The 24,582-nt window shown below is 42.7% G+C and overlaps 1 long non-coding RNA gene across 1 annotated transcript in view; it reads right to left on the bottom strand.

Moving 5' to 3' along the window:
* Window positions 1-24,582, bottom strand: part of C030029H02Rik (RIKEN cDNA C030029H02 gene) — a 50,188-nt gene that overhangs the window by 20,547 nt on the left and 5,059 nt on the right. The window contains exons 2-3 of the long non-coding RNA NR_102277.1: window positions 20,761-21,891; window positions 17,302-17,494 (exon numbers count right to left, since the gene is read on the bottom strand). This is a non-coding gene — a long non-coding RNA (RIKEN cDNA C030029H02 gene). The remainder of the gene's footprint in view (window positions 1-17,301; window positions 17,495-20,760; window positions 21,892-24,582) is intronic.

Below are 24,582 nucleotides of genomic sequence, written 5' to 3'. Positions count from 1 at the left end.
GGCACAGAGTCAAAGGAGCCTGCAGGCCCTATCTGTGTAGACACAAGTATCCAGTGTCCACACTCACCTCCTGGGGGAGCCCATCTTAATTGTTCCCCACATGGTTCTGCAGGATGGTTTTTTTTTCCATATAGTTTTTTACATGACTCCCCCATACTACTCTTTATATAGTTCCCCATGTAGTTCTCAGCACAGCTCTTTACACGACTTTCCACATGGTTCTGTATAAGCTTATTTACATTATTTACGGTTCTTCACATCTTTCTCTACATGACTCTACATGATTCAAACAAAAAACCCTTTGGCATGACTTCTGTTGGAAAGAGAGTGATCTGTATAATGTTTGTGCTGTGGAAGTCCTAGCTCCAGCTTTGAGTCTCCAGAAATGTGTTTGGTGACCCAGGGTTGGCTCTGGTGTGGAGCTGGACTGGACACCAGCTATGTTCCTCCTTTGCTTTGCTGATTTTGCAGTGGTCACAGGAACTACATAAGTCTTTCATTCAGTCTTGCCTACCTGGCCAGACTATGGATTTTGTTAAAATTAGACCTTAACTACCCTTTTAGTGCAGTTTGTGAAACTTTTTTTTATGTGTTTGAGTACTTTATATCATTCACACTGTACTAAAATTTACATGCGCTTTTCTAAAAAAAAAATTGTCATGTAAATTTTTGTAAGCTCCAGGCTTATTTTATGATCCATAAACTAAGACAATATATTAAAATCTTGGAAGAATTTAATATCAGCAGCAGATTATCTTAAAAAACACACCCACACCTAATTCGTGGGTATTATAGAGACAGGCATATCAAGTATGTTAAAAGGTTTAATGGCTGTTAGTAAATTTTACTGCCACTGTCAATAATTCCATAATATATTAGGCCAGTTAATAGGTCAATGGAATGTATTTATATCATGCTATAAACTGTTTACCAAGAACAAACTAATTTCTAATGATAATGAAACATGGAGTCAATAAATATTAATTTTAGCATTTCTAATTTAAATACAATTTTTCACATCTGTCGTAAATGTTGGGCTGGCAGCATTAAAGCTCACATTATTGGCCTTGTACACCAAGGACAACCGTGTGAAGAACAAACTGTGACAGTTGCCCTGCATAGCAATGCCTGTAGGTGAGGGAATCTTCAAGGTGTGTGATCCCCTTTAGTTTATTTTATTCAAGCTGTAAGCGTACTGAGCCTGTCACCTGAAGTGTTTGTTCAGTCACTGACATGTCAATATGCTTCTTAAAAATAAATCTTCTTAAAATTCATCTTTAAAAAATATACCTTTGAAAAACTCAGGGCAAGTTTTTCTATTAATCTATTTTGAGTTCTAAGGCCTATTGGTGTTCTTCACTTTTCAGGTCTCTCCTGTGGTCGCTTGGGAGCTCAGTCACTTAGATCAGTTGCCATGGAGTGCTCCTTGCCTTCCCGCTTCAGAACTCAGTCACAGCCTGCACTAGGGAGGACAAGGTGAGCTGAATACAAGCCAAGCGTGCCAGCTCCCAGGAGAGCTGCCAGCCGACCTGAATTCTGCTTCACCATATTGGTGTTTTCCTCAGGGAAATGGTTCCAGTGTATTTGAGGATTGAGGGTTGTTGTTGGTGCATCATTTGTAGAGCAGTGACCTTCGGAAAATGTTTGACGCACTTGTGCTTTGCATGGCATCTCCTTTGAAAGATTGTACATACACATGTACACACAGGAAAAAGTACACAGAGGTAGTCTTGGCCTCATCATGTCTAAGTGATAAAGATATCCTAGTCTATCACTTCTTCGTGGACCAGTGTCTTGAGGATCTTTGCACAGCACTTTACTGGTTGTAACATCCCTTTGCCTTACATTTCTTATCCCCACAGCAAATGTTCTATACCTTCCTCCATCCATCCATCCATCCATCCATCCATCCATTCATCCACCCATCCATCCTTCCATCCATCTACCCATCCATACATCTACCCATTCGTTCATTCATTCATCCATCCATCCATCCATCCATCCATCCATCCATCCACCCACCCATACATACATCTATCCATCTATCCATCCATGCATCATCCATCCATCTTCCATCTATCCATCCATCAATACATACATACATCCCTTCACCTCTCTCCACAATCCTCTCCTCAGTTCCTCTTTGCATCATTTCCTGTCTGACTTTCTCTCCCTCTTGTTACCCACTCCTCCCTTTATCTGCTTCTTTCATCCCTCCATGTTTATCTTTCTCACTATCTCTCTATCCATTCTTCCCTTCACCAATCCCTCCCTCCAATCATTTCCTTGTCTCCCACTCCCCTCCTCTGCTCATCCCTCCTTTTCTCTATGCACCCTTATTCCTCTGTCCCTGTATTCATTTCTCCCTCCACTTCCCATCCTTCTCTGTATTTGCCCATTATTCTCCATATCCATATCCCTTCTCCCACCTACCCATCACCTTTGCTCATCATTGAGTAGCCACTATAGCCAAGCCTCCTAATCTGAGTTTTCCCTTCTATTATTTATTCTCCTAATGTCACTTACTATTATGGACAATGTGCTGTTCTTCCACAATCCATGATGTGAAGTCCTTGCTTTCAGTACCCCTGAGTGTGACTATGTTTGAAGAGAAGGTTTTTAGAGAAGTAAATAAAGAAAAATGAAGCCATTAAAGTAGTTCTAATCCAATCACCAGTAGGATTTACTATTACAGAACATTGTAGTCGTCAAATGCTAATATACATGTATGCTCATGCACACACACACCACAAAGCCCTTGTTAAGACACAGGAAAGAGTAAGGATACATCATCTGTACACGGGAGGAGGGGAAGTACAGATAATATACTTTTGATTGTAGTCTTGCAGCCTCTAGAAATTGAGAAAATAAATGATCGTAAGACTTCTAGGAGACAGAAGCTCTAGTAGACCAATGCTAGAGTCCTAATTTTTTATATTAAAATTCAGTCATCCTGCTTAGCATGGTAGATCACACATATAATTCCAGCACATAGAAGGCTGAGGCAGGAAGTTCATGACTTGGAGGCCAACCTGGGCTACATTGTAAGCAAGCCTGGGCAATTCTATTTCACATTCACATCTTACCAGCTTTGAGGATTCAAAATGAGTGTTTTAAAAATATTTTTTAAAAGTGTTTACACATAGAAACCAAGATTCTTAGCCCTGGAGGTTTTTGCCGTTGGGGTAGGGGCTGAAGAATGTTTGTGCAGAGCTGTCTTGTGCCTTATTAGATGCTTGAGGCCATTTCTGGCCTCCACCCACTGGGTGCCAGTACAAATCCAGTCTGAGCAGACCAAACATCGCTGAATACCATCCAGCGCCACCTAGGGTGGAGGTGGAGAACAGCTACTCTGCATCTGTATTGACCATATGCTCGGCCTGTCTGAATGTGTGTTTATGTGTGCATCTCTAGTGTGTGTGTATGTGCATGTATATGCATGAATGCACATTTGTATGTATGTGTATATGTGTGCATGTATATTCATGTGTAATGTGTGTGTGTCTGCTGGTATGTGTGAATGTTTGAGTGTGTGTGTTTATGTGTGTACCTGCATATATGTATGGTGTGTATATATGTTTGTAAGTGTGTGTTTATGTGTAGGTGTGTATACGTGGTATACATAGGCCTGTCTGTGCTTGTGCGTGTATGTGTGTATTCATGTGTATTTGTGCATATATGTGCGGCGTATTTGTTTGTGTCCACCTGTGTGCATAAGTATAGAGTATGTGTGTATTTTCCACAAAGACACAATATCGCCTATACACCCACGGGTAACAGGAAAAAAGCGCAGAGCAAAGTGGTCTATGCAACCAGTTGAGACCCACATTTTTCCAGCTGGGATTTCAGAACGAGCAGGAAAGGCCTGTCCCTTCACCACTGGGCACCAGGACAGGGCCAGCACCAAAGAAAGGGCAGGGTACACAGAAGCTGGTTCTGTGCCAAACAGCTTCTAACAGGACTACGATAGTTAGAGGAGCCACCGGCTCCATGACTCAGCAGCCTAAGGAGACTCATCTGTTTCCCCAGGACTCTTTCCTCTACAGGCTGCTTTCATACACTGCTCTCCTGCAAGAATAGCAACTGGCCCCAGGGTTGGTATAAGCATGTGCAGCCCTCTTGGTATTCATAAGTAGTGAGGGCCAGCACTCTGGACCTCGGAGGGGCAGGGATTGTGTGCAGGGGTGGGGATGGGGCCTTTTCTAGCTAGGTCTCACATGCAGTTCTCCAGCAAAGGCTCTCTGACCTTGGAGTTGCAATTCTTGGCTTCTGCCTTGCTCTCCCTTGCCCTTGGATTCCCTCCAAGGTGTGGTAAAGGGAGGGTCTAGCCTGAGCGCTGAAAGGGTGCAGAGAACAAGGGGTAGTAGATTTTCCGTTGCCCTTTTTGTGAGGTAGTGGATGAACTACAAATTCTCTAAAGTCTTTCTCTGTGACCCAAAACTCCATTGTTTGGGCTCTATAACTCTTCCTCCCTGTGGCAGACAGAAAGAGGTGAACACTGCTTCCCACTGCCTGGCCTCTCTGTGACTTTCTGGCTTCAGTTCTTTCCATTTCTTAGAAAACAGACTTTTGATTCAAGCTTTTGCCTATACCACCGGTGTCTGTAGGACCAGCTGGAAAGGCCCCTCCATGACTTTACTGAGCAGAGCCACAAGCTGACGATTGCTGTTATCCCGCTCTGCACAGCCCACTGGCAACTTCCATTTTATGTTTAATATTTAAACTGACATAGTTCTTCCAATTAATGCATTATATTAAATATTAGGCTTTAGTAATCTAGCATTTTATTAATATATTTTAATATTTAATGCTAACATTTTATGTGACATTCTTAGTTGTATTAATCTAGTAAATTTTGCCAATAAAATTAAATTATTTTCCTATTTTTTACTTCTTGAGTAGAAACGATTACAGGAAAGTCAAAATAATTAGATTTCATTGGGGATAAGTGATGAGGGGATTTATTTCCCTGAAGATGAGACTTTTCTCATCTTCTTGTAATTTTCTGACTCATGTATATAGCTCCTGTGATCCAGACATAAGCCAGAGTGCAGGTGTGTGGGCACTTGCCAAGTGTTTTTCTACCAAAGCTTCGGTTTTTAAACTTGGAAAAAGCTGCAGAGAAAAGAATCTAGCAACCTGTTAGATTTACAGACAAGAAGAATGGAGGGGTGGGGCTGTCCTTACTGCACAAGCGTGAACAACACACTTCAATCCCCAGCACCTACATAAAAAGCCAACTCCGGTGTTGCATGTTCAGAAGCCCAAAGCTGGGGACATGGAGACAGGTGGTTCACCGGGGCTTCATAGCCAGCCAGTCTAGCTACATCAGCAAGCCCCATTTCCAAGTGCAAATCCTGTCTCAAAACCATGGCAGGCTGCTCCTTAGGAATATCCCCCAGGATTGACCTATGACCTCCATGCACAAGCACATCTTTGCACACTCACCTGAATACACATAAATGCCCATGAACACACACACACACACACACACACACACACACACACACACACACACACACGGAAATACACTCCCACATGCATACACATAAAAGGAGACCACCATCATTCCATAGGTAAGAACTTCCTGGGTAGAAAAATCTACTTCTCTCCCAAGATTCAGTACACGTATACATTGGTTGCAAGAATTTTTATTTTATCTGACTCTTCAGTCACCAGTTGATTGTTACCTCGGGATGGCATAGATGGATTGCTTCCTCTGTGAGGGGTGGCCAGTGCCTTCTCTGCCCCTGTAGAGTTTGATGTGCCAAATTTTTAACTTCTTTAACGATATATATCTCTAGGCTCTGGACATGGGGAAGTCAGATATCCCACCTAGATCTGGACCTGCAGCAGATTACATTATCATAGGGCCCTATCCCTGAGACCTCGCTATCCCACTGTCCCCCAAAATATTCAGAGCCCTTCCTGGCCTGAAGCCTTCCTTAGGTTAGCCTGGGGTATCAATCCTGCCTGATCTGGAATTGTTTTATTTCGTCTGCTTCAAATATTTCTTTCCCCAGGGACCAAGTTCTCATTTTCACTGTCCTTTCAAATAGCTCTACCTCTAGGGACATTTCGACTTGCACTGTCTAAGAATTTGTTAGCTATGAAGACCCACTCAGGCTAACCCTCTGCCAGGCTCCTTACTGTGATAAAGCTCAGACCTCTGGAATCTAATTAGGAACTGTCTGTGGCCCTGTTCCCACATCCTCTTAGACACTATACACTCACCCTCCACCTTCAGCTTGCTCTAGCCATCTCTCTTTCAGCCCTTGCTGTTCTGTGACTGGCCCCCAGGCTTGCCTTATGCATCTTTAAAACCCAGCTCCCCATGTCTTCTCTCTGCCCACCTTTCTCTCTGAATTCCCCATTCTTGTCTTGCCCGACTTTGCTTCATTTAAAAGTTGCTTCTGTTTTAGTTAATGATTCATAACAAGGTGAGGACAGTTAGCAAAAGCTCCTAATGTGCGTCTTTGTCTCACGCCCTTTTCTGTTGCACAAGCATTTTCTTATATGTTCTTTTTGTCAGACTTCATAATTTAGTATTCCAAGCTAGCCTCCACGGAACAAATGAAGCTTAAACCTCGGAGCTCACAGCCTACATTCCGCCCCTCCCTCCACCAGTGATTTTTATCCTCTCCGAGGCCACACAAGTTGTACAATCTTCAGGTCCCTCGGAACCTGGATCTGCCCTGTTCTCATGATTCATGAGTTTCCCACGGTCTTGAAAGTGCTTTGTGCTCAGGATCCGGTAGATGGAGGGTTGGCCATAGGGGACAAATCAGTTCACTCCCTCAGTGTGGGACCTTAGGTGAGCCAATATTTTGCTATTGCAAATCACAGAGCTAGCAGCATGTTTGTGCATTAATCTTGGTCCACATTTCTTGTTATGTCCTTGAAATGGATTTACAGGAGGAGAGGGGCTACATGAAAGGCAGAGAAATGGTCAATGGCAGACCCTTCCCCAGTCTGACAATGCCACGGGCAGTAACGTCCATCCCCGTTACCCTGTGCTTTAAAAGTAAGCATTTGAAAAATCCCCATCCTTTAGATAAATGACAGCTGGCATCTCTCCTCTTTGCACTTGCTTGCAAGGTTGAGCCTTTGAATCTTGGCTATCATTATAAATTCTGTGGTTAATCTCCTTGAGTGTTGTCCCATTGAGATATATAGTTATCATTTAATGTTATTTAATAATTTCAACCACACATTTAAATACTTAAATATCATAACAAGATCTCTGTGCCAGGTTGCCTTGGAATATACTTTTCCAAGTTCAATGCATACTTTTTGAAGATTTGTTTTCATGATTTTTAATTAAGTATTTGCGTGTGTGCCTATGGATAGATATGTGCACATGAGTTCAGGTGCCCCCAGAGGCAAAGGACCATGGCTCACCTGGAGCTGGACTTACAGCTCCCAGGTCATGAGGCTCCCAGTTGGCATTGGAAACTTAACTCGCAAGAAACTGAACTTGGGTCTCCCACAAGAATAGCAAGTGCTCAGCTGCAGCGCTGTCTCCACACATGGCATAGACCTTTAAACATTTAGCACTGGAGTGTTTGATGTCAGAAGTTTTGAAAGCATTTGTGGTCATTTTCTTGCTGCTACTGCTTTGTTGTTTCTGTCTCCCTTTTCACCTAGAATGCTGCCCTGCATCCAGGTGCCAGATTGCCCTGTTATTGTCTTGTTCTTACAGCTAAGGAGTTATTTTGTGTAGGGTTTGGTTTTTAATAGGATGCCAGAGGTGTAGGTAGGGTCTATATTTTTTCTACTTGGCTCACCAGTTGTCTTGGTGCTATTTATTAAATGGCCCACTGCTCCCTCCTGGGTTTGGAAAGAGTCCTTTATCACACCTTAAGTGCCTGCACAGCTGAGACATGGCTGTGGAATGACCCGTTCTGTCCCACTGACGGAGCCATCTGTTCCTGGACACTGTTTTCATTACTGCAGATTTATTATGGACATTAATATGTGGGAGGGCAGGAGCTTACTCATTACTCTTATCTTGACAAATTTATTATTTTCTAAAATTTCTCATTTTCCTAAAACATTTTATTATGAAATATAATTCATGTATTAAAAATGCATGGAACCATAAATGTAGAACTTAACAAATTATCAAAAAGCAAACACCTCTGTAAATACCACCCAAGTCAGAAGCACGGAAGTCTCTGAGGGTCCTCACAGGCCTGCTCCCAGCAGCCTGTAGAAGGGAGTACCCTGCTGATATAGCAGGGACTCAGAAAAGCTGAACCTATCCAAGTCTGACCCAGAAACTCTCTCTATAAATTGCACACTCTGACCTTAATATAAATGAACTTCGATATAGGTGGAATTTATATAAAAGGACTTAAATATTCTTTTTTTAAACTAGTCTTTTAAAAAGATTACTTATTTTATGCATGTGAGTACCCTGTTGCTCTCTTGAGACACAGCAGAAGAAGGTATCAGAGCTATCATGTGGTTGCTGGGAATTGAACTCAAGACCTCTGAATTAGCAGAAGTCAATGCTTTCAACTACTCAGCCATCTCTCTGGCCTCTTTATACCAGTTTTTAAATATTTGTATTATTTTCAATTCTTTGTCTATATGTGTACCTATGTGCGACTATATGCACATGAGTGCAGGTTTGCCTGGAGACCACAAGAGGGTGTTGGCTCCCCTGGAGATGAACTTTATAGGCAGACCGTGGTACTTGAGTTGGGTGCTGAGAACCAAACCTAAGTCCCTTGTGAATGCAGCAAGTGCTCTTATTTGTTGAGCTATCTCTCTAGCTCCTTAAATTCTCTTTTGCATCTGGTCTTTTCTGTTCAGTGTTTTGTTTCCAAAGCCCAACCATACCACTGAGATAATTTTTGTTTCATTTACTAAAACAAACAAACAAACAAACAAAACAAAACCATTTCAAGGTATTCAGCTCCCGCCATATAAGTGTTTCTTCTCTCCTGCTGAAACCTTGGTCTGCTGTGGCTTGAGACTTCTTTAGAAAGTGCTCCCGTGAATTCCTGTGCATGTCTAACAGCGTGTGTGCACACCTATGTTACATTAAATACACCGGAGACTGCACACCACAACATTTCATGTTTATGCATCATGCAAAGTAGCCTTGAACGTGTCTGACAATTAATACTCCCATCATCAGGGTATACAAATTTCTCTCCTACAATGGTCTTAGCACTACACTGTATTAATAGTCTTTATCATTTCAGCCTTTCAGGGAGTCATGCTACAGCATCTCTTATAGTTTTAATGATGCATTGCCCATGAACAATGAAATTGAATGCCTAGTATGCCTGTTAGATATGTGGATTCCCCTGCTTCAAGTGTCCGTTCATGTCTTTTGTGCATTTTTATTCAGGTTGCCTATCTTCTTTATGTGGCATAATGTAGACTGAGCCTTTTCTTAGTATACAAATTGTAGCTCTCGACTCTGGTTTCTTTGTCTGGCCCCTCGGATTCTTAATAACACCTGCTGAATGTTTCCAGGTGTGAATTTAGTAGACAGAGAGCATCCACTCAGAACCTCCCACGAAGCCAGGTAGTGAAGCCTTGAGGCGTCCCTAGCATCTAGTTCGTGAACATTGCTCATGCCTTCCTTACTGCCCCGGGTGTCTAATTAGTCTAATGTGATTAGCGCCACAGTTTTCTGTATTAAACCTTCCTTGTTTTATGTGCAGTGTCTGTCCTCATATGCTTTAAAAAAATCATACTGTAAGTGATCCCTCCCATACTTTATTTCATTTCATGACACTATATAAACAGATGCTATCTGTCTACTAACTTCATATCTAGAAAAAATTTGTGAATCATTTACCAGTGTATTAATTAGTCTGGAAATCATTTGGTGTCATTACTATATGCAATTGTTTATTTTAGCTTTTTATCATTTTCAAAATGGAAACTTTGCTTATTCCTTGCTAAGCAATCTTTCAGCTTCCCCTTGACTGTCTTGCAAACTGCACCATAGAGACCTTCCTGAAAATCCCAGCGAGAGATAGGCACTGTGGACGAGCTGCTCTGTCTTTACATTCAGCCCCTGTGGGAGAGTGTTATGCTACATTTTTTCCCAAGCTAAATAAAGTTGCATGGGGATTTTACTTGGAGTTGCACTTTGGCACCAGGGTCCTATCAATCTTCATCTCCAGGATGCAGGATTTCTACTTATTTATGTCTTTGGGGGAATATTAGAACATTTTGTTTTTATGGGACCCATACATTGCCTTTAGCTGAGATCCCAGATGCTCATTTTGACTTTGCTTTTTAAAGTGGTAGGGACATCAATTCCTAAACATCTAGCCAGTCATGAGTACGCCGAGCAGCAGGTTCACTCGCACCTCTATTTGTGTCGCCACTTACATTGATTCTTTGGAGGCGCCAAACCAATACACAACTTTAAGCAAACGTTGCCCATTTGTGTTCTCTTTTCAATACCTCATTTGTTAATTTTGAGTGAGTTCGGACAAATAAAGTTGTAAATTTTCGATGATGATTTTGGCGTATACTATTTCCACATTTAGAGACTTTAGTGTTATTTTTGTATTTAATTACATCTTCTTTTATTGCAAATATAAAGCAGCTCCATTATGTTTGGTTTAAAGTTTGCTCCATGACTTTGTGCATAGACTATAGCTAATCTAGTCAATATGGACTGGTCATTTGAAAACAGGTGAACTCTTCACTTACACTGAGCGCCAATGTGTGCCATGTATGCACACGTCTGGGCATGCGTGCTCTTACACAGGCGCACTCCTCTTTGGACTCATGACTCCAACACCATAAATACATGTATAGGTGTACCTATTCACAAAACTCTTTTTTGTTAATTGAAGCTTCTCTAGGCTCAACGTCCTGTTTTTGTTTGACTCTCTGATGCCAGAGACAATAGGCAAAAGCCAAAGTCCATAGCTGTGGGTCTCATTAAGTCATGTACTATTCATAATTTCTTTTCTTTTTACAAATATTTATTTATTTATTTATTTATTTATTTATTTATTTATTTATGTGAGCACATAGCTATCTTCAGACACACCAGAAGAGGACATCAGATCCCATTACAGATGGTTGTGACCCACCATGTGGTTGCTGGGATTTGAACTTAGGATCCTCTGGAAGAACAGTCAGTGCTCTTAGCTGCTTAAGATGCTGACTCTTATTTCTTTTAGGGTTGTTAAAAATTTCGTCAATATAAAACTTGAACTGGCCCCACCTTAGAGTTGCCCCATACTCATGCTGAGGGGAGATGTTGATGCCAGCAGCCTGCAGTGGACAGCAACCCTATGACACATCCTTGTCCTACTTAAATATCTGTCCTGGAATCCCACTCAGTCTGTTTTGAACATCGAGTCTTCCTTCTGTTCGCTAGCTTCTTGCTGCCCACTACACAAGCTACGTATCATTAGGTAGAATGCATGCATTAACAAAGCTGAACACTGTGTTAGTTATATCTATTCCTCTAAAGAGCAGATTTTTTTTTTCTTTTTGGTTTTACAAGACAGGGTTTCTCCATATATCCCTGGCTATCCTAGAACTCCCTCTGTAGTCCAGGCTGGCCTTAAACTCAGAGCTAAGCCTTCTTCTGCCTCCCAAGTGGCAGGATTAAAGGTGTGCGCCACCACAGTTCAACATTTGCAAATCTCTTAGTGTCTCTTAATAATCAGAGTCCTCCCCAGTTCTTGTCTGTGCTGATATGCATTGGTTTCATTTCTGTCCTCCAAGTTTGGCTTTGCTTTCCATGTGGTATTAGACTTGAAATTTAATCTCTTTGGTTAAATGTGATTTCCTAGAGACCTGAACTGGCCCCACCTCAGAGTTGCCCCATACTCATGCTGAGGGGAGATGTTGATGCCAGCAGCCTGCAGTGGACAGCAACCCTGTGACAGAAGGGAGTAAGGCTCCTCTCCAGAACTCCTTCAGCACTTGTCCCTAGCACAGACCTCTGGCACCAGCTCTTCCCCATCACCCAGTTGCTTCTGGTACAACTGGGGAAATGTGTCATTTATTTTTAATGTGCCAAAAAACTCAACATGGAAAGGCAAACTTGATCTGAGGACCTCAGTTGCTTGACAGAGGAGGCCAGAAAGCTATAGTGTGAAGGAGTGAAATAGAATACAAAGCCCAACTGCCACCCTGGGGCTAGTGCAATGCTGCTGTCCAGCTCCAGGGGGCACTCCACCAGATTATTCTCCACCCAGTAGAGATATGTGGGCTGTGCTGTTCAACTGGGAAGAGCATCCCCGCCATGTCTGTTACCCACTCCACTATGTTGGGATCTTAAAGATGATAAAATCATTGTATGAAGAATGGAACTCTGAACTATCATTCATACATCAGCCTGTGGTAACCAAATGTTCTCCACTCAAATTCCCTTGCTAGCATGAGTGTACTCACAAGGAACAAATGACTGATGTCAAAAGACCAGAAATTGCCTCTTATCCCCTTGTTGGTCAAGTAGGCATTGCTTTCCTGGGCACCTGGGCACTGGGGACATGAAATGAGTGTGGAAGTATTTTGTTCTTATTGCTAGGTTGGGTCGTATTTGTTTGTAGTGGTTTTATTTGTTTGTTTGGTTGGTTGTTTGGTGGCGGTGGTGGTAGGGTGTGTATGTAGGGTATGTATGGTAGGGTGTGTATGCTTGTCTTTGTAGTAGTGTATGATAGACATCAACCTTGTTTTTGAACACATATTTAGAAATGGTCAATCCATTGGCTGACCTTGGACAGTTCAGCCGTGTGCTATGATCACTTGAGGCACATTATTGTCATTAAAAAAATACTTAGTTCATTATGTTAAAGACCATAAAGTACATACATGACACATACCAACCCAATTGTCATAGATTCCTATCTAAAGTACATGGATAAAAAGAACGTACTAAAAATATGAGTATAAAGTAAGACAGAACTAGGCAAATATCATCAATGCAGATAAGATGGGGCTGGAATGTTAATCCCACTTTGTAGTGGGGTATACTGGCTGGTTTTGTGTGTCAACTTGACACAAGCTAGAGTCATCAGAGAGGAAGGACACACAATTGAGGAAATGCCACATGAGGTACAGCTGTAAGGTTTTTTCTCAATTACTGATCAATTGGGGAGGGATCAGCCCATTGTGGGAGGTGCATTCCTGGGTGAGTGGTTCTGGGTTCATGGCTCCTGCATCAGCTCCTGGCTGCCCCCAGAACCATGCCTTGATTTGGTTCCTGTCCTTCAACGATGCACAGTGCCGTGGACGTAAGTGTAAGCCCAACACACCCTTTCACACCCAACTTGCTTTGGGGGCATGGTATTTTTGGCATAGCAATAAAAGCTCTAACAAAAAGAAAAGGGTACTAGAAATGAGGGAGCAACATGGGCCAAAAGATAATAACTGTGTGCTGTGAATTCTGCACTTATCTAGATGGTTGTTCAGAACTGGAGACAACAGAAATACACCTTCCACTTTTAAAGACCAAAAAAATGTTCTTTTGTAAATGATCTTCAAGCATGCTCTCCAGAAACATGAAAGTGTGAATTTGATAAAGACAAACACGAGATAAGAGAAGCAGCGATGAACAAAAGTGCTGTCAAGCAACCACAGCTAACGACAATGACTTTCTGATAATGGGATTCAAAAACTTTCATGTGTTTTATGTATTACTATTAAAGAAGAATAAAGATTTTTTTCTAAGGGCTACAGAGATGGCTTATCAGTTAAGAGCATTTGCTCTTCTTGCAGAAGAATATTCATATACATATATATGAATAATTAACATATTTTGGGGAAGAAAAATTAGAATTAGCCATGTGTAGCATTTTGAAAGGCAAATGAAAGCTGTGATTTTAAAAAAGGGATAAAAAAAGGTAGTATATTTGAATTCTAAAGATTTCAAACAGTTAAAGAAAAAGGGAATCCTAATATATCCATATAAAGATTGAGAAAGAGGAAAGAGCAAGATAAATAAATAAATAAATAAATACCCAACTTTGCTGACACAGCAACTTCAGATTCTAAAGAAAAAGAAACAGGGACTGAGCTACTTCAACAGGCACTGGCTGCTCTTGGAACTGACAAAGGTTCGGTTCTAAGCATTGACGTGGCAGCACACAAGCATTTGTAATTCCAGTTCCAGATGACCTGACGCCCCCTTCTGGACTTTGTGCGTACTGTACGCACATGGAGCACAGACACACACGTGGGCAAAACACTTACACATGTCAAATACATAATTCTAAGTACTTTTAAAGCATAAAAAAATAGATTTGGTGGAAAGAGTCATTAAATGGTACTCAATGTACAAGAAATATAGGTACAGTTATGTGATGTACAAAACTGGAATACTAGGAGATACAGAAAAGAATAGGTTGTGAGAAACTTTGGAAAAGGTATAAAAATAAATGTGAAAAGAAAATGAAGAAGAAAGGGAAAGAAAAGAGATAACATTCACTAACAAGAACAATGTGGGTCTATTCTTTGTGGTAGCAGGGTTGGCACCCAGGTTTCTACACCACTAGGCCTCAACCCTCACACTTAATTTTATTTTTGTTTGAAGACGAGACCATGCTAAGTTGCCCACGTTGTCCTTGAACTCACTCTCTATCCCAAGTTGTCTTTGAACTCACAATCCTTCTGCCTCAGCCTTCTTAGTAGTTGGGACTACAGGGACATGTCTTTGTTTCAGTGCGGATATGTTTTTATATGGTCCTGGGAACAGAGTACAGGATATTGTATATAATTAAAGTAGAGATCTACTTCCAAACTGCACCTTCAGTCCATGGGCTTACTCTTGACTCCAAAGGAGGGAGTGTACTGCAACTACCACAATGAAGAGGCACTCTTTTGAACCAATCCAGTGTCCTGTTGGGCAAGAGAGAGCAAGGGTGGGGAGCAGTAAGCTACTTTACACATTCCCTGTAAGTTAGTGCATGCTCTTGCTAGAGCATCCATAGAGAGCCATAAGCAGCCAGTGTCATAATTCATGCTGTACACATCTTATCAGCAAGAACTTCCCAGGGAACTTGCCAGTAGAAATATTCATGCAATTACGTGAAGCTGCAAGTACACAGATACTAACTGCATGCAGCACGATTGATAACAGCTAAACTCTGGAACCAGCTTCCATATTCAACACTTGCATGATGACTAAGCACCTTCTTCGCTCTACGTTTTAGAATGTCTGCAAGTGTTAAAAATAACACTATTGAAAAATAATTCCATGAAAGAATCAGAAATCATACTATTCAACAATAAAGCTAGGCATGGTTGTCCATGCCTATAATCCTAGCACTTGGTGGGTAGAGATTGGAGGATGAGGAATTCAAGGGCATCCTCAGCTCCATAGAAAATTTAAAGACAGCTGCCACCATGCCTGATGATCTGAGTTCCATTCCTGATTTGTGTGTATGGTAGAAGGAGAAGAATCATGTCTCACACACTGTTCTTGACCTCCACACAAGTGCTGTGGTCCACACGTGGTAGTTTGAATGAGAAATGTCTCCTGTAGGAGTCAGGTTTTAAGTACTTGGTGCCTAGCTGGTGGCGCTGTTTTGGGAGGTCTTACTGGGCATGGGGTTTGAGAGTACATGGCCTTGCCAATTTACAGTTCTCTCTACCACTTCATGCCTTGAGGTTGAGATATGATCTCTCAGCTGTCTGATGGAGATGTCCTGTGGCCATACCTCCCTGCCACAACGGACTCTTAACCTTTTGGAACTGTAAGCCCACATAAACTCTTTGCCATAAGTTGGTCATGGTATTTTATCACAGCAACAGGAAAAGCAACCAATATAATGTAGATGCCTACACACACACACACACACACACACACACACACACACACAAATGAGAAAATGGAATATAATTTTTAAAATTCAAAGTAAGAGAACAATGCAGGGGTTAGTAATCATTGGGTCTGTGATAGTGATGCTGGAACTGTTACTATCCACTCTCAGCAGAATGGAGTGTCACCAGACCCTCACGTAAGACTCCTTCTGTGCTCTTCCTGCCCCCAGCTGTGCATAGACTTGGGAAGTGGTTGAAGATCCAGGAAGTGGAAGGCTGACAATGGGTTACACTTCAGCAAAGTTGCATGTGTAAGTCATCACCTGTGCTTAGGTAGGAGTTTTTGTGATAGAGCTGCTTTTGAGTCACCTATATTTCTTCAAGTTAACACCAGTAAACACATCAGCTTAGGGCATTTACGCAGGTGGGGTAGTTTCTTTAGTATGCGGGCTGCTTTCTAGAATAAGTAAATGACTCTTCACATATCTCCAGGAAAAGCCACATAGGACAGGGTTTCATACTGATGTCCTATCAGTAGCCACAATCTCATCCATTCCACATCACACCTAGTGACGTGGGCTAGCACTGGCAGCCATCATTTGAGCAAGGGATAGGCATGAGAGATACCCAGGATGGAGCCTATCTCTCACTCTCCCCAAGCTTGCCTGCAATAGCCCATCTAGACACACTAAGATGCACCAAACAATGAAAATATAATGCTCACAAAACACAAGAACTTTGAACTAACCAGCATGCTTTGTCCAGCTGCTGACAGTCTCTAGACTGCTTTCCCTACAGACCTCAGATAGCTGGCAATATAGTTGTGGAGTCTGCCAGTATTCTAGCAGAAGAAAAAGAGGCAAGCCAGAGGCCCCTGACTACTCTAATCATACCTGCTCGGGAGTGGCAGGTATAACTTCTACCTGTGCTTCACTGATTTGAAAAGTTCATGTGCCTATAGTCTATTGCCAACCCCAGAGACTCAGCCTCCTGGAGTCTCTACTCAACAGCTTGGGCACTGGCTATAGCATGGGCGCTGCCCCTTGACTGTCACAGCCACACAGATGAATATGATTCATAGGAAGAAAAATGTTGTGAGTATTATTTGGTCAACCCAGAAGAAAATATAGGAAAACATAGAAACTGTTCATCAGATTATACTCTGAGAAAAATGAAATTTTGACCCAGGAAGACATCATAAGACACTGTGACAAGGACTATCAATGACAAGGGTACGATTGTGGCCTCGGGACAGTACAGATGGATGCTTTCAACTTTGACTTCTGAGGAACTTACACAGGCTGTATGTGCACAAATCACAGGTATGAAGGGGTGTGTGTGTGTGTGTGTGTGTGTGTGTGTGTATGTGTGTGTAGCTCATTTGGAATCCTAGCAGCACCCACATAGTGCCTATAACCTGCTTGCCTTCCTCATCCAGATCGTCTATCATTTCCTCAAAATGCACTCCACCATGGTTGAGATACTCTGGGATGTCCCCTCAGCACGGCTTTCTGAATGTTAGTCTTCTTTTCCTCTTACCAGAAATAATTGACGTTTGTCTACCCACTGATGGACAAGGAACAATGGAGAACCAAGAGGAACAGGTACAACCCACAGAAACCTGCAAGGGTGAAGAGGCAGCTGGGCTCAGTGTGAGTCCTCTGTGGTTGCTTCCACAAACAAAACTGGAACCATCTGGCTTTCTTCTTTTCTTACTATGGGAGTCTTGAAACTGTGAGGAAAGAAGCAGAGAGCCATGAGCTGTGAGCCGTGACCCGAGGGGTAGGCACTAGCAAGGAACAGAGGTGGGATCAGCTGAAAGCACTAAAGTCAGCAGGAGTAAAATGAAAAAGCGATCTGGCATGTTCGGAAACTTTGACACATCTACTTAAAGAGTGTTTTCTATATGCCTTGCACTCTCAGAAGAAGAGATCTAGAAGGTTCTTCTGCAATGTTGCACCTTGGAAACGATCTCCAAAAAAGCCTAACTTGGTACTTCTTTCTGATCACAAGCTCCAGTTGGGGACTGCAAGCCCACAGATAAGTGAAAGAAAGCACACTTAGCCATCTACAGTGTTCAGGACAGAATCACAGGATCACTGGTGTTCCTGCTGCAAACGAAGACTCCTCATTAGCACGGTGCTCATCCTTAGTTCTAGGCTGGAGTATCTTGGCTTCAGAGTTTGCTAATGGGTCCAGTTTTAGCCCAGCCTGTTAACTGGACATAAGTTTTTTCCCCTCTTGTTTGATTCAAACTCCATTTCTACACTGGCTAAATTGAAAACATCAGCCGACCCTCCAGAGTTAACCCACTTTATCATGATTTATTCCTGTGAACTTGAGGCTTGCCAAGAAGTGCAGGACCTCTGCCCGACATTAATAATTGCAGTATGGAGAAGAAGCCCATTACATGAGATAATTCTGCACAGGGCTGAATGTATTTAAAGAGGAGGAAATCTCAGAATGATGAGACTCTTGCTTCCCACAGACAGGAATGAAGGGACATAAGCTGACAGATGTGGACGGGCTACAGAGTTCAGAAAGGGTGTGAGTGATGCAACCCTTTCCAAGTACTTTCCAAAGATCTCTGCAACCAGAATTATTGCACAGCCAGGGAGATAGGATTCTGGTTTAATACCAGCTCTCTGAGCCCTGAATTATGGTATCTGCTAATTTCAGCAGCATCAGTATTGCCACCAGGTAACACACCAATCTACCATCTTTTTACACTACAGGCAAAATTGGTGTAATTAGCCTCAAGAGCACAAAAATCCAATAAAATCATTAGAAAGTGATTTGTTTGGGGGCCCTGGTTGCTTTTTTTTAATCATATAACTTTGTAATTTTAAGTATAAGTGGCTTAATATTTAATAGCAGCTGTATTTAATGACTGGCTCACAAATTCTTAAAACTCTAACAGGTGCCTCTCATGAACCAGTCAAGACAGCCCGAGCGAGATGCTGCACTGTGGGCAGAGATACACATGCATTGTATGCTGTAAAACCACATACTCTATAGGCTGAAGCATGTTGCCCAGTGCCGCATAGTACCTTTCCTGGGCTCTGGTTACAGCAGGGACTATGCTCAAAGGAGCAGTCCCCAGGGCAGCCAGGCTTTCAATCGTGAGCCAAAATTCCAGGCCTGTACCCTGGGCTGAGTCCTCAGAAGATCCTTCATGCATTGGGATGTTTCTGAGAGTTACTTTGTCATACACATTTTCTCAGACTATAAGATGGTCTTGCTTTGGAGTAAGATGGAATGATCCAGAAGGTACCTTTGCTTTACTGTCTTTAGAGAACCCAGAAGTTAGGTCTCTCGGGCTTATGTGTAAGACAGTTGTTTATCACACAGTGGGTCTCCTGGAGTTGGAGGGAGGAGAGGCTAAGCATGACACAGCCTCCACAAAGTCAGCAGCTGCTTAGAAGAAATGGCCAGGAAAACATGGACAGGGACGTTCCTGTCTCGAGAACTGCTGGAATGAGAGGGAAAGGGATGTGGCTGGCGCCTTATAGTCTACTGTCTGGTCTGTTCATTCCCCAGAGCCTATGTGCAGTCATTTAGAGAGTCTATCATCTGACTGGAAAGAGGACATAGTGAATGGCTGGTTCTTGTGATAGTTAGTGATGGCCAATTTGAGAACTGGAATCCCTTATGGGACAAGTCTCCAAGAAACACCTATGAGGAATTGTCTAGATTAGGATAGTCTCTGGGAGTACCTAGGAGGGATTCTCTAGATTAGTTGACTGAGTTGGAAAGATCCATTCTCAAAGTGGATGGTACCTTCATTCCCTGGGTAGGGGAAAACACCAGCTGAGTACCAACATTCCTCTCTCTCTGCTTCCCAACTGCCCATGTGATGTGGCCAGCTGACCCAGGCTCCTGCTTCCTTGTCTTCCCCACCCACAGAAGGGGAAACTTCTGGTTTCTTTAGAAAGTCGGTTATGTCAAATGATGTTTTACTGGGGCACACAGATGAAATAATGTTTTCCTAAAGCAGACACATGAAGGACACATGATGTTTAGAAGGAATACAAATATAACCCAACAGACAGTGGAGGATGTTGGATTGTATTGGTATGCCTTACCATTGTTTATTGGTCATCTTTTGTTGTGAGTTCATAGAGAGAAATGTACCAAAAATTTTCTAGTGGTGTTCTGGTGGCTTCTTGCTGCTTCTGCAGACTTGGGTCAAATTGGCAAAGTGAAGTGGAAGTTTCTGGATATGTCACAGTTTTGCTAAGACAGACTCAAGTGGAGTTCTGCTAAGACAGACTTAAGTGGTGTTTTGCTGAGGCAAGGCTCATGGGAAAAGATGTGATATTTGGAGGGAGTTTAAATAGGACTCAATGGACAGTGACAACTTTGCAACACTTCTTCATTGGTCTCATGTCTTTGTCTTCATTGACCTTCACTTCAGTTGAGAGAGGCAGAGCAGAGAATTTCTCCTGGTGTCCCCTCTGGTTCTGGCCACTCCTGCTGACTCCTGCCAATTCTGAGGAGGCCTGACTGTCTCTGGTAGGCCATGCCACCACTACTGATTCGTGATTGCTATCCTGACACTACTGAACTGGGCTGCCGGTATCCTGACAATTGGAGATTGAAATTGCCTCCAAGGAGCTACTTCTAAACAGCATAAAGCAGAGACTCTCTGCTTCCGGATGGAGCTGCCACTGCTGGCTTGTGTGAACTGAGCTTCTGATGTCCTGACAGTGCAGATTCGATGTGCTCCAGAGGACATGTCTAGACAGCTGTATCCTCTCCACTTCCCTCTATCCTTTCTTTTCCACTACCTCTGGTGGGTGGTGGACTAGAAGGGAGGTTAAAACATTTAAGAACCCTTATTAAACATAGGTTTTGAAAAATCAAAGTCTGCAACCCACCACTATGATGGACTGTATCCTCCAACCATGAGCTCAAATAAACACTTTCTCCCTGAAGTTGCTTTTGCCAGGATGTCTTACTACAGCAAAGGGGGAAAGAAATTACTGCAGTACTTACATTTGAGAGGGAACTTGCTAGTCAGACGTCCATTTCTTCACACTGGGAGAAGGGGGCACCAGGCCAGCGTCTGTGCTCCATTTCTCTATATTCAAGATGGCAGTTCAAAGCAGTTCAAACTTGATAGCTTGGTTTTTGCACAACAGGAAGTGGCTGTGGCGTCATCAGGACACAGACCCAGCACCGAGCTCACATTTAGACAGTATGAGAAGCCGAGTCCAGTGAGCTGACCGAGTCCCTCACAGTGTTCTCTCAGACACACTACCTTACGCCTGGACCACAGCATGTGGATCAGAGTGGAGGGACGCTGTGTTGCTGAGGGTTCTGGGAATTTCAAGTCCAAAGTCCATTTCTAGATGGCCAGCCCCAAATATGTCTAAATTGTGGCATGTTGAAGCCAATATTCTCTTTAAGCTGTGTGCAGATGTCATCAAGATCCAGGTTTCTAAGGTGTTGTGCTACTATCAGTAAGTGTAGAAAGCAGTCAGAAAAATCAGAGCAAAGTTAAGGGGGCTTATGGTTTCTGGGGAACATAGGAACCTCAGCTAAGGATATAAGGTGTTCTGATGAGGAGCCTATAAAACAACCACAAGGTCAAAGAAACATCCTCCTTTTTGTTTGTTTGTTACACATGTTTAGAATGTGATATAATTCCTTAAAATTCATTTTTAATTTTTAAGGCTCTCTCTCTCCCCCTCTCTCTAGAGGTGTGTATCAAACTTTAGCCATTCACAAGTCTTTCTTTCTTTCTTTCTTTTTTCTTTTTTCTTTTTTCTTTTTTTTTTTTTTTTTTTTTGTATCCTGGCTACTGTGGCTAGTGCTACCATAAATACAGGACACTTTGAGAAGTGCTGATTTCATTTGGGGGTGACGGGTCCACCAGTTCCCAAAGAGGGATACTGAATCCTGTAATATTCCTGTTTAATTGTTTCTAAGGAGTGGCTCCCCTCAGCTTGTGTCGTGTGCGTTCAGGAGACACGGTCCCCAGAGCTTGTCCTGTGCGTTGGTTACGTCTGAAGTTCTTGGCTCAGCTCTACCATGTAGAAGCGCCTGGCTTCTCAGTGGAAGGTTCTGGCTGCGCAGAGGCAGCTGGGAAGGCAGTCCCTGCGTTCTGCAGGCACACAGCAGAGCCTGTAGGAAGACATGAGATCAATGCAGGGACAGCAGAGAGCACGGGTACAATTGACCTGCTCGGTGACAAGGAAAAGTGCTCACTCGGTAGAAGAATGGCAAAAAGTCAATTCCATTTTTGAAAAAATCTGTCAGATTAATTAAAATACAGTGTAGTACAGGAGAGCTAATTAATATCCCCTCAGCCTCTCTCTCCTTATCTCCTCCAGCTTTCCTCTCTCCAGCCCCTCCTTCGCCCAGCGGCTGGGACTGCTGGCTTTGCCTGATGAGAAAGTTAAGCGCTGGGTAACAGTGAGGTAAACTGACACAAGCAATTAGTGTCTGTTTCTAGAACAAATAGAAACCAACTGGCTATTAACGCTGTCGTTTTTAATCCTCTTAAATTATTTGATTAAAATAAAAACACGGAAGCCCGAAGATGAGAACACTTTATAGCATAATGGACCTTTAAGAATTGTCTAATTTTATTTTGCATATCGTCAAAAACAAAAGCAGCTCCTGGGCCTCGCATGAAGACACTTGTAGAAATTACTAAAGCTCTGACACCAAATTACCTGAGCGATTACACAGGGACATTTGACTGGCTCTCCTGTCAACACGTAGGAAGCATCTACTAGGGTTATTAACCATTCTTGATTGTTTCAGACAGCCCTGCTTCCCAGGGGAAAGCTTTTAGGATGAAAAAACATAATCAGAGGGGACCCAGAGAAGACAGGAGCCAAAGGATTCCAAAATGGTCTACCGTGGGTGGGACGGTTTGGGGTCTGCTCGGGAGCCTGCAAATCATCTGTCTGCAGCAATTACTCTGATACACGTGCCACTTGGTTGCGTCCTAGCACTTGCAGTATTCCCACCTGCCAAGAGGAGCACAATCTCTATTTGGGTTTGGTGTTAATGCGGATGAATGAGAGACACACGTGGCTTTTCCATCATAAGGCCTGTGTGAGCAAACCCTCCTAACATTTGCCATACTTTCTCCCATGGATCCTGGGATTTCATCTCTTACTCTACAGGAAGGTTATCTTCACTTTTTTTTTCTTTAGCAACTATTTCTGTCTTTGATAAAAGAATATCCCTACGGTGATCTTCGCCAGTGAAAAGCAACTTTATCAACATGGTGATTTTGACCAACAGGAGTTATCATCACCACCTTGGGGATTGTCTTAGCGACTTTTCTGTTGCTGTGATAAAACACCATGAGTAAGGCAACTGGTAGAAGAGTGTATCTTGGTTTATGATTCCAGAAGTTTAGAGTCTATAATGATGGGGACATCATAGCAGCAGGTGTCAGGCAAGGCAGCTGGAGCTGGAAGCTGGGAGCTTGCATCCTTGCCGGTAAGCAGGAAGCAGAGAGAGGAAACTGGAAATGGCTAAAGGCTTTTCTTTTCTTTTCTTTTCTTTTTCTTTTTCTTTTCTTTTCTTTTTCTTTTTCTTTTTCTTTCTTTTTCTTTTTTCTTTTTTTTTTTTTTTCTGTTTTTCGAGACAGGGTTTCTCTGTGTAGCCCTGGCTGTCCTGGAACTCACTCTGTAGTCCCAGGCTGGCCTTGAACTCAGAAATCCGCCTGCCTCTGCCTCCCGAGTGCTGGGATTAAAGGTGTGTGCCACCACGCCCGGAGGCTAAAGGCTTTTCATCTCAAAGTTTACTTTTGCTCTGAACTTCCTCCAGCACAGCCTTACCTTCTAAACCTTCCCAAAGAGTGCCACCAACTGGGCACCAAGTGCTTATGCACTTATAGGGGACATTTCTTATTCAAGCCACCACAATGAGTTTCACCAATGAAAAGAAACATCTTTACCTTGATGAGCTTGGCCAATAGGAAGTATCTACACCTTCACCGGTAGCTGGTATTGTCATATATTCAACAAAGTGAAGCATCGTCTCCATGGTGACCTCCATCAGTATGAAGAATATCACCATGGTGACCTCCACCAGTTGCAGCATCTTCAACAAGCACAGTAGCGGCTGCTTAAAATCATATGCCAGTTTCAGATGGCAAATTAGAACAAAAATTGTAAAGCATTTCCCTTTTCAATCAGTGGAGACGATTTACATTTTAAAGGGTCCAGTTAAGACTTAGGTGAAAAGAATAATGAGTTGGCTGCATTGAAAACAAGAGAGGAAGTTCAACCATCAAGTGAACATACAAGGAAAGTTTAGAACTCTAGTGCAGCCTGGAGTGCTCTAGATTCATCAGTGATGAGGGCACGATACTGTGTCAAACACCTTGTGGGATACAGAGTTTTGTATAGTCTGTGTTAATTATTGAATAGGAAAAAATTTTAAACCTAAATATACTTAAGCTTGCTAAATATAGGAAGCCCCCAAATGGAAAACAGCTTTAAGTGCAAGGCTCTGCTAGTCTCCTGATACACAGGCCCTCAAGGACAACAAGGAGTACCTGCTGGGCAATAGCAGGGAAGGTCCTTGCTCAGATACAGCTCCCTCTGCAGTGACCTCTCTCATAATGCCGAGGAGGTAAGCATACACAGTGAGAGTACCTGAAAGCCAGCAAAACGTGAGTCTTAGTCCCAGTAACTCCAGGCCACTTGGGGAGGGGGGGCATGAACAGAAGAAGCACTGGCAGCTGTCTGTCTCAGGCTGTTATAATCTGTGTGTCCTTGAGCAAGGTACTTAAACCAGTATCTCAGTATTCCTCTCTGTAAAATGGACATAGTAATGAAGACTTGGAAG

This window comes from Mus musculus, chromosome 7 (genome assembly GCF_000001635.26).
Source record: "Mus musculus strain C57BL/6J chromosome 7, GRCm38.p6 C57BL/6J".
In the NCBI taxonomy this organism is placed as follows: Eukaryota; Metazoa; Chordata; class Mammalia; order Rodentia; family Muridae; genus Mus; species Mus musculus.
The sequence above is the reverse complement of the archived record's forward strand: the minus strand, read 5'-3'. Positions and strand labels throughout refer to the sequence as shown.